Below are 10,261 nucleotides of genomic sequence, written 5' to 3' on the forward strand. Positions count from 1 at the left end.
TCTTTGCTTTAATGTATGTGAAGATTTTTTTTTAATTAAAATAACAGTAGGCATATTTCCCAAATTTACTTAAGCCTATAACCTTTTCTAATTCTTAACATCTTTTAATATCAGTTGAAGTAGTAAAGATAGAAATTAATCCAATAAGTTGAGTGCATGATTTCTGCTCTCCTTATGGAAAAGTAAGCTGGTTTGTAAGATCCCCTGGAGTAGGAAGTGTCTACCGACTCCAATGTTCTTGCTTGGAGAATTTCATGGATTTGGGGATTGCAAAGAGTTGGACACAACTGAACACACACACCTTTGTACTTTTTCTGCTTCTATCGTCCATCCAATGTATGAGCATCTTTGAACACTTTACCCAATAATGATTGAGTGATAACTATATGCTAGATCAAATATAAGGCACTGGGAATACAGAGATAAATGAAGTATATTCACATCCAATTGAACTTATTTTCTAAAGCAGTACTCTCATAAAATCTTTATAAAAATAGATATTGTTGTAATCTTGATTCCTAAGACTACTTCTGAGAGACTGAATCAGTGGGCCTGGCATAAAGCTGTTTGTTCTGGGTAGTTTCTGATCCACTTCATTATAATGACACTGGTGCATTAATTGGGACATTAGTTGCAAGTACAAAAAACCAAAAATCTACTTAAAAAAGGAAATTTTACCCAACAAGATGGTAAAGTCTAGGCATTGCTGTGACTCAGAGTCTTAAAATAATATTGTAAGGAAATTATCTTTTTCCTTCTGTTGGCTGTTTACTTCCTCTTTGTTGGCATAGTTCTCGGGCAGGCTCTTCCATTCTAAAACCTTAAATAGTTTTAGGTGTACATTCTCACAGCTGAGCCAAAGGAGAGGAATGAGAATGTTTCTTTTTGAGTGTTTCAATACAAATCATGAATTAAGTTTCACTGACCTGGTTTTGGGTGCATGCCTAACCGTGAAGCTGTTTGGTAGCATCAACCACATAGATTTAGGTTGAAGAAATGGTGAATTTACAAAGAAAACTAAGATGCTAATTCCCAATCCTCCAATTCAAAAGAAAAAAAAAAAAAAGAGAAAAGAAAAAAGAGGCATAAATAAATGCCAAGTGGGCAAATACTTCTCAAGAGATCAGCTGGTATTTCAAAGAGACTAATCAATCAATAAAATTATTTTGTAAGTACATGAGAGGAAGGATAATTTAACCATGTTTTCCAAATAGTGATAATAATTTTTATTTTCAATTCCTTATATAATTTCTGCATCAAGGTCAAGACAGTAATATCTATTTCCTTAAAATTTTGTTTTTCTTTTCATTTCACAAAACATTTTTCAGTGAATTAAAAGGTTATAATTTATAATCAAATTTTACAGCTGAATGTTTTTTAAGAGAAGAGAAATTGAGTGACCAAATAAATAAATACTAGTGGTGGCTTGTATTCCAACTATATTCACCTTAGGGCAACTATTATAAACCACTGAGGAATTATCACTTTTTACCCCACTCAGTACTGAGAATGATATCAGAAAATAAAGTGGCTCAAACATGCATTCTGACAGGGATAGCACATATGGACCACTAGGTCCTTACCCAACAAATATATTTTTCTCTATCTCATGCTTCATTTGATTCTGACAACTACTTGTTCATCTGAGGAATGGAAGAGCTTGATGATTCTAGTTTTTTGAATATCATGAGCATGTATGCTAAGTCACTTCAGTCATATACAATTCTTTGTGACCCTATGGACCATAGCCTGCCAGGCTTCTCTGTCCATGGGATTCTCCAGACAAGAAAACTGGAATGGGTTGCCATGCCCTCCTCCAGGGGATTTTCCTGACCCAGGGATCTAACCCATGACTCTTTCATCTCCTGCACTGGCAGGTGGGTTCTCTAGTGCCACCTGGGGAAACGCGTGATTATCCCAAATCTATTCAAATAGATGTAATGCTATGTTTCTGAGATGTTTAGCCAGTATACATGTCTATGGGAAAGCCTGACCTGATCCAGAAAACAGACAATTATTAAAATTTTGATTACAACGTTGGGTGAAGAGGAAAATCTAGCTTTAGTTCATGTTTGCAATTATAAACTACTGTATTTACCATATTATTATTTACCTACTCCTGAAGAAAAACAACACAACCAACAGCATACCAAGTAAGTTAAACACAAGTCTTTCTACCAGAACTATTGCCAAATTGTGTCCTGTTTCTTTCATAAACTTTGCTTGGAAATGCTACAAATGCCAAGTGCTGAATGTACAGAAAATACTTCTGCTGTTGCTTTTAGTGTATTAGTTTACAATTTATATCCCAAAGGGTTGTGGATTTGTTGCTTGAGGGAGGAAAGACTATCAGTACAGTACTGGGAAATAATATTAGAAATCAAATGCTTGCCCTTAGACATGGAAAGGCATCTAGAAACAAAGTTCCCCCTTTTGAAATGAAACATTAGGGTAGAATAAGTCAAAATTTGCAAAGAAAGTCAAGAATTATAGTATATTAGGTGGTCAGGGGAATATAAATCAATCTATCTTTGCAGCTGATGCTATTTTGAAATTCCACCAAATTTAGAAGTATTAAATAAACAGAGAGACAGAAAGAGAGAAAAAGAGAGAGAATTGAGAGGTAGAGAGAAGGCTTACAGTGAAATATATTTTACATTACAAATAAAAGGATCTCTTCAAGGTCTAGCTGAGATTGCTTTAGCATTTTCTCCATGTTTCAGTAACTAATCCCCAGTCTTGCTAGATTGAGATCTTTGTCAAAACCCTAGAGTCGATTGCACTCACACTGAATTTTTTTTTTCTTTACATTGTCTCACTAATTTATTTACTTGAAAACTGCTTAGTGTTTAATTTGAAAACTTCTTTTTTATTTTTTGTGACTGTAAATCAGTTCAAAACGAATTAGTAAAGTCGGTCAGAGAGTCAAGAAAAATGAAGGGAATTCAAATATACTGATTAACTACTACTCTTGAGAAACTATGATAGATTCTTCAAAACACTGTGCCTCGCATAATCCTACTGACAGCGCTCCAAGGTAAGTATTACAGCCCCACTTTATGGGTGAGAATGCAAAGGCTCCAGGAGTTGGTGACCTGATAAACAAGTTCACTTACTTAATAGTGACAGACTCAAAATTGGAATCATCAGACTAGTTTAATTAGCACACACACAATTCTGCCAGGACCACAAAACAACAATAACAACAACAACAACAAAACCTAAAAAGATAGTCTAAAATTTTTCATTTAAATATACATACCATACCTGAATATTAAGTATCCATCACTCACCATTCATCCTATAATTTCATGCCTCAACATGTAACTTGTTTCCTCTTTGATTATTAACATCCCACTAACAACCCTTTCTGACACACTTTTTTCTCTCCTTTCCATCTAGCCAAACTTTACTCATTCATCAGATTACAGTTTAGATGTCATATCATTGAAAGAAATCCCTCCCTGCCAAACCTGGTTTATCATCTCTGATTTGTGCTCCTATGATCCCTCTGTTCTTCCATGACAATGAATTGTATTTGTTGCACAGAATTACAATTGCCTCTTTAATTATCTCATTCCTACATTAAAGTCAAAACTCTTTCAGAGCAAGAACTCTGTCCATTACATTCGCCATTTTATCTCCAGCAGCTGATGTGGCAGCTATAATTAGAAATTGTTAAATGAAGTACTAAATGTGTATAGTTAAAAAAAATTCCCAAATACAGAATGGATTTTGACTGATTTCATTCAATCAGAAGTAAAACCAAATGTTTTCTGGACTGTTATAACAAAACAACTTGAAGTTTGGGTTTGTTCTGTGTACTACATACAGATCCATAAAGTACATCATGATCTTTCCATTAATTCAATTTTTTTTGTTTGTTTAGCAAAGAGAAATGTAAGAATTCTAGAATTCTTCAGGATGCTCTTTCATTATCACGCTCTTCTATTTCTCTCCTTCCGATATTCTAATTTCTTATTAAGGAGTTTCCTCACCTCATGATTATTTTTGGATATTATTCCTTGGGTATCTATTTTTAACAGCCCTCTATTTTGAACACATACTCATAGGTAGCAACTGCAATTGGCTTGACACCCTAGCCAAGGTGGGCCTGTAAAAACCAGTTTACTTAATTTGGGGGAAAATATTAGCTCCTTTTATTATTGTAATAGGTAGGTATTTTCTTTCAATTGCTTAAAAAAAACTTTGTATTTTATATTGGAGTATAGTCAATTAGCAAGGTTGCGATAGTTTCAGGTACAAAGCAAAGTGACTCAGTCACACATATACATTACATGCAACCATTACTTCTTTTCTTGCATCTTTTATTGGAATTCAGTTGCTTTACAATGATGCGTTAGCCTCAGCTATGCAACGAAGTAAGTCGGCCACATTCATAATCTATCCCCTCCCTCTTGGCCCCTCCTCTTGGCCCCAGTCCGCCTCTCAGGCCAACACAGAGCACTCAGCGGAGCTGCTGTGCTTTACAGTAGGTTCCCGCCAGCTGTCTATTTTACACATGGTGACAGAGGATGAGATGGCTGGATGGCATCACCGACTCTATGGACATGAGTTTGGTAAACTCCAGGAGCTGGTGATGGACAGGGAGGCCTGGCGTGCTGTGGTTCATGGGGTCACAAAAAGTCAGACATGTCTGAGCAACTGAACTGAACTGAACTGAATGTGTATATGTCAATCCTAATCTCCCAATTCATCCTACCCTCCCCTTCCTCCCATGTCCACATTTGTTCTCTACATCTGTGTCTCTACTCCTGCCTTGGAAATAGGTTCATCTGCACCATTTATGAAGAATATGAGAGACTATTACAAGCAACTATATGCCAATAAAATGCACAACCTGGAAAAAATGGACAAATTCTTGGAAAGGTATAGCTTTCCAAGACTGAACCAGGAAGAGTTAGAAAATATAAACAAATCAATCACAAGTAATGAAATTGAAAGTGTTTTTCAAAACCTTCCAACAAACAAAAGTCCAGATGGCTTCACAGGAGAATTTTATCAAACATTTAGAGAAGAGCTAACACCTATTTTTCTCAAACTCTTCTAAAAACTTACAGAGGGAGGAAGACACCCAAATTCATTCTATGAGGCCAATATCATCTTGATACCAAAACCAGACAAAAATATCACACACACACACACACACACACACACACACACAAAAGTAAGCTAAAGACCAATATCACTGATGAACATAGATGGGAAAATCTTCATCTTGTACCCATTACTTTTAAAGGTGCTTTCAAACTGAATCCACAGTTCTCAGCATTAACCGTATAGGTCTAGACATGGATACCTTTAGGAAAGAACACTTGTGATTATTTATCTGTATCTATTATTTGAAGGGAGACCAAAGAATTACCATTTCACTTTCACTATTAAGAAGGCAAGTTTGTCCTTTCTCCATTTTACATATTTCTGACAGATGAACAAACACTCCTTTAATACTCCTATGGACTGAGGTTCATGACATTGTACAGGAGGCAGTGATCGAGACCATCCCTAAGAAAAAGGCATGCAAAACAGCAAAAGGTTATCTGCCTTACACATAGCTGAGAAAGAAGAGTAGTGAAAGGCACAGGAGAAAAGGAAAAATACAAGCATCTGAATGCAGAGTTCCAAAGAATAGCAAGGAGAGACAAGAAAGCCTTTCTGAGTGATCAACACACAGAAATACAGGAAAATAATAGAATGGGAAAGACCAGAAATCTCTTCAAGAAAATTAGAGATACCAAGGGAACATTTCATGCAAAGCTGGGCACAATAAAGGACAGAAATGGTATGGACCTAACAGAAGAAGAAGATATTGAGAAGAGGTGGCAAGAATATGCAGAAGAATTATAAAAACAAAGATCTTTATGACCCTGATAATTACAATGGTGTGATCACTCACCTAGAGCCAGACATCCTGGAATGTGAAGTCAAGTGGGCCCCAGGAAGCATCACTACGAACAAAGCGAGTGAAGGTGATGGAATTCCAGCTGAGCTATTTCAAATCCTAAAAGATGATGCTGTGAAAGCGCTGCACTCAATATGCCAAGAAATTTGGAAAACTCAGCAGTGGCCACACAATTGGAAAAGGTCAGTTTTCATCCAGTCCCAAAGAAAGGCAATTCCAAAGAATGTTCAAACTATCGCACAATTGCACTCATCTCACATGCTAGTAAATTAATGCTCAAAATTTTCCAAGTCAGGCATCAGCAATACATGAACCATGAACTTCCAGATGTTCAAGCTGGATTTAGAAAGGGCAGAGGAACCAGAGATCAAATTGCCAACATCTGTTGGACTGTCAAAAAAGCAAGAGAGTTCCAGAAAAATATCTACTTCTGCTTTAATGACTACGGCAAAGCCTTTGACTGTGTCGGTCACAACAAACTGTGGAAAACTCTTAAAGAGATGGCAATATGGACCACATTAACTGACTCCTGAGAAATCTGTGTGCAGGTCAAGAAGCAACGGTTAGAACTGGACATGGAACAGACTGGTTCCAAATCAGGAAAGGGGAACATCAAGGCTGTATATTGTCATCCTGCCTATTTAACTTATATGTAGAGTTCAGTTCAGTTCAGTCCCTCAATCAAGTCTGACTCCCTATGACCCCATGAACTGCAGCACGCCAGGCCTCCATGTCAATCACCAACTCCCGGAGTTTACCCAAATTCATGTCCATTGAGTTGGTGATGCCATCGAGCTGTCTCATCCTCTGTTGTCCCTTCTCCTCCTGCCTTCCATCTTTGCCAACATCGGGGTCTTTTCAAATGAGTCAGCCCTTTGCATCAGGTAGCCAAATTATTGGAGTTTCAGCTTCAGCATCAGTCCTACCAATGAACACCCAGGACTGATCTCCTTTAGGATGAACTGGTTGGATCTCCTTGCAGTCCAAGGGACTCTCAAGAGTCTTCTCCAACACCATAGTTCAAAAGCATCAATTCTTTGGCACTCAGCTTTCTTTCCAACTCTCACATCCATAACATGACCACTGGAAAAACCATAGCCTTGACTAGATGTATCTTTGTTGGCAAAGTAATGTCTCTGCTTTTTACTATGCTGTCTAGGTTGGTCATAACTTTCCTTACAAGGAGTAAGCATCTTTTAATTTCATGGCTGCAATCACCATCTGCAGTGATTTTGGAGTCCCAAAAAATAAAGTCAGCCACTGTTTCCACTGTTTCCCCATCTATTTCCCATGAGGTGATGGGACCAGATGCCATGATCTTAGTTTTCTGAATTTTGAGCTGTAAGCTAACTTTTTCACTCTCCTCTTTCACTATCATCAAGAGGCTCTTTAGTTCTTCACTTTCTGCCATAAGGCTGATGTCATCTGCATATCTGAGGTTATTGATATTTCTCCCAGCAATCTTGATTCCAGCTTGCTTCATTCAGCCTAGCATTTCTCATGATGTACTCTGCATATAAGTTAAATAAGCAGGGTGATAATATACAGCCTTAATGTACTCCTTTTCCTATTTGGAACCAGTCTGTTGTTCCATGTCTGGTTCTAACTGTTGCTTCCTGACCTGCATACAGGTTTCTCAAGGGGTAAGTCAGATGGTCTGGTATTCCCATCTCTTGAAGAATTTTCCACAGTTTGTTGTGATTCACACAGTCAAAGGCTTTGGCATAGTCAATAGAGCAGAAATAGATGTTTCTCTTGACCTCTCTTGCTTTTTTGATGATCCTGTGGATGTTGGCAATTTGATCTCTGGTTCCTCTGCCCTTTCTAAATCCACCTTGAATATCTAGGAGTTCATGGTTCACGTATTGCTGAAGCCTGGCTTGGAGAATTTTGAGAATTACTTTACTAGCACGTGAGATGAGTGCAATTGTGCAGTAGTTTGAGCATTCTTTGGCATTGCCTTTCTTTGGGATTGGAATGAAAACTGACATTTTCCAGTTGTGTGTCCACTACCGAGTTTTCCAAATTTGCTAAAATATTGAGAGCAGCACCTTCACAGCATCATCTTTTAGGATTTGAAGTAGCTCAACTGGAATTCCATCACCTCCACTAGCTTTGTGCGTAGTGATACTTCCTAAGGCTCAATTGACTTCCCATTCCAGGATGTCTGGCTCTAGGTGAGTGATCAAGACATCGTGGTTATCTGGGTCATTAAGGTGTTTTTTGTATAGTTCTTCAGTGCATTCTTGCCACCTCTTCTTAAAATCTTCTAATTCTGTTAGGTCTATACCATTTCTGTCTTTTATTGAGCCCGTCTTTGTGTGAAATGTTCCCGTGGTATCTCTAGTCTTTCCTATTCTATTGTTTTCCTCTATTTTTTGCATTGATCACTGAGGAAGGCTTTCTTGTCTCTCCTTGCTTTCTTTGGAAATCTGCATTCAAATGGATGCAGATTTTTTTTTTTTCTCCTTTGCTTTTTACTTCTCTTCTTTTCACAGCTATTTGTAAGCCCTCCTCAGGCAGTCATTTTGCTTTTCTGCATTTCTTTTTCTAGGGGATCGTCTTGATCTCTGACTCCTATGGATGGCTGTCTCCATCCATAATTCATCAGCCACTCTGTCTATCAGATCTTGTCCCTTGGATCTTTTTCTCACTTCCACTGTATAATTGAAAGAGATTTGATTTAGGTCATACCTGAATGGTCTAGTGGTTTTCCCCACTTTCTTCAATTTAAGTCTGAATTTGGCAATTTGGAGTTCATGATCTGAGCCACAGTCAGCTCCTGGTCTTGTTTTTGCTGACTGTATAGAGTTTCTCCATCTTTGGCTGCAAAGGATATAATCAATCTGATTTCAGTGTTGACCATCTGTAATGTCCATGTGTAGAATCCTCTCTTGTGTTGTTGGAAGAGGGTGTTTGCTATGACCAGTGCATTCCCTTGGCAAAGCTCTTATTAGCCTTTGCCCTGCTTCATTCTGTACTCCAAGGCCAAACTTGCCTGTTACTCCAGGTGTTTCTTGACTTCCTACTTTTGCATTCTAGTCCCCTATAATGAAAAGGACATCTTTTCTTGGTGTTAACTCTAAAAGGTCTTCTAGGACCCCATAGGACTGTTCAACTTCAGCTTCTTCAGTGTTATTGGTCAAGGCATAGACTTCGATTACCATGATATTGAATGGTTTGCCTTGGAATCGAACAGAGATCATTTTTGAGATTTCATCCAAGTACTGCATTTTGGACTCTTATTTTGACTATGATGGCTACTCCATTTCTTCTAAGGGATTCCTGCCCACAGTAGTAAATATAATGGTCATCTGAGTTAAATTCACCCATGCCAGTCCATCTTAGTTTGCTGATTCCTAGAATGTCGACATTCACTCTTGCCATCTCCTTGACCACTTCCAATTTACTTGATTCATGGCCCTAACATTCCAGATTCCTATGTAATATTGCTCTTTATAGCATCGGACCTTGCTTCTCTCACCAGTCACATCCACAACTGGGTGCTTTTTTTGCTTTGGCTCCATCCCTTCATTCTACTCTGGGGAAGGGAATGGCAAACCACTTTGGTATTCTTGCCTTGAGAACCCCATTAACAGTATGAAAAGGCAAAAAGATAAGATACTGAAAGATGAACTCCCCAGGTCAGTAGGTGCCCAATATGCTACTGGAGACCAGTGGAGAAATATGCAGAGTACGTCATGCAAAATGCTGGGGTGGATGGAGCATGAATCAAGATTGCTAGGAGAAATGTTGGTAACCTCAGATATGCAGATGATGCCACCCTTATGGCAGAAATCAAAGAGGAACTAAGGAGTCTCTTGAAGAAAGTGAAAGAGGAGCATGAAAAAGTTGGCTTAAAGCTCAACATTAAAAAACTAAGATTATGGCATCTGGTCTGTCACTTCGTGGTAGACAGATGGGGAAACAAAGGAAAGAATGTGAGACTTCATTTTTGGGGGGCTTCAAAATCACTGCAGATGGTGATTGCATTTAAGATGCATTAAAAGACGCTTGCTCTTTGGAAGAAAAGATATGACCAAGCTAGATACTATATTAGAAAGCAGAGACATTACTTTGCCAGCAAAGGTCTGTCTGGTCAAAGCTATGGTTTTTCCAGTAGTCATGTGTAGATGTGAGAGTTGGACTATAAAGAAAGCTGAGCACCAAAGAATTGATGCTTTTGAACTGTGGTGTTGGAGAAGACTCTTGACAGTCCGTTGGACTGCAAGGGGATCTAACCAGTCAATCCTAAAGGAAATCAGTCCTGAATACTCATTGGAAGAATTTATGCTGAGCTGAAACTCCAATACTTTGGCCTCCTGATGAGAAGAACTG

This window comes from Muntiacus reevesi, chromosome 19, assembly GCF_963930625.1.
Source record: "Muntiacus reevesi chromosome 19, mMunRee1.1, whole genome shotgun sequence".
Taxonomy (NCBI): Eukaryota; Metazoa; Chordata; class Mammalia; order Artiodactyla; family Cervidae; genus Muntiacus; species Muntiacus reevesi.